The sequence below is a fragment of the Rhipicephalus microplus genome, chromosome 8 (genome assembly GCF_043290135.1).
Source record: "Rhipicephalus microplus isolate Deutch F79 chromosome 8, USDA_Rmic, whole genome shotgun sequence".
Taxonomy (NCBI): domain Eukaryota; kingdom Metazoa; phylum Arthropoda; class Arachnida; order Ixodida; family Ixodidae; genus Rhipicephalus; species Rhipicephalus microplus.
Window position 1 is genome coordinate 64,428,313 of NC_134707.1, and position 894 is coordinate 64,429,206.

Here is an 894-nt window from a genome sequence, read left to right on the forward strand (position 1 = left end):
GACTCGTAAATATAGGCACTGGATCTTTCCCTCTGAGGTAGTGGCGGTGGCACATTTCTCCTGGGCATTGTGAAACATTAAAAATTCACCACGTGCGCATTACCTAAAAGCGCACTGCGGGTATCTGTGTCTAATCAGTGTCATCTGTCTTTCATTGCTCATTAGCAGCGATTGACATGTTTCAATAGGAAACACTGGTCCATCGCTACGTGATTGGCGCCTGCCCAGGTTTCTGTCCTGTGCAACACCGCTATGAGCAACAGCGTCAACGCCTCTGCAGATGGAGCGGTGGATCCACTCGATGGACTGCCAATCTCAGAAATGGGTGATCCAGCGGCTCGAGGGGGCCCTAGCCAGACAGAGGAGAACGAGAACTCGTGACCTGCAAACGCGGGGTGCGGGAACCCAAATATCCTCTGTCGGGTCAGGTTCGACCCTTGAGTTCTTGGCCCAGTGTTTGTTTTTAGGACTGCACAGATTAGAACATTAGAAGGGTAGACCGCGCCCTGCGAGGCCGGCACCTACCCCACGCAAGATCCTGTGAATACAGTCTTTCCTCTCTCTCTCTCTGCCGGTGTAAGCGTTAGCGCCCGCTGCTTCACTTCTACACAGGGTTCTCTTTAGCGAGAGAAGATGTAACATTCAAAGGGATAAAGAAGAGCACCAGTAATTTACAAGAGCCCTCAGAACGAGAAATGATACCACCAATTGAGCAGCCCAGTATTCAGCACAACCAATATAGTCAAGTGCAGTAATATGTGGTGACGATGTGCTAGGCAACTCATTTATTATTAATTTATAATAAACTGTGCAGCCACAGCTTACTTGCTCTAGATAAATTTGGGTAAGACGTTTCTAATAAAAAGATTTTTCTGAAGTTTGATGCAGAAACGA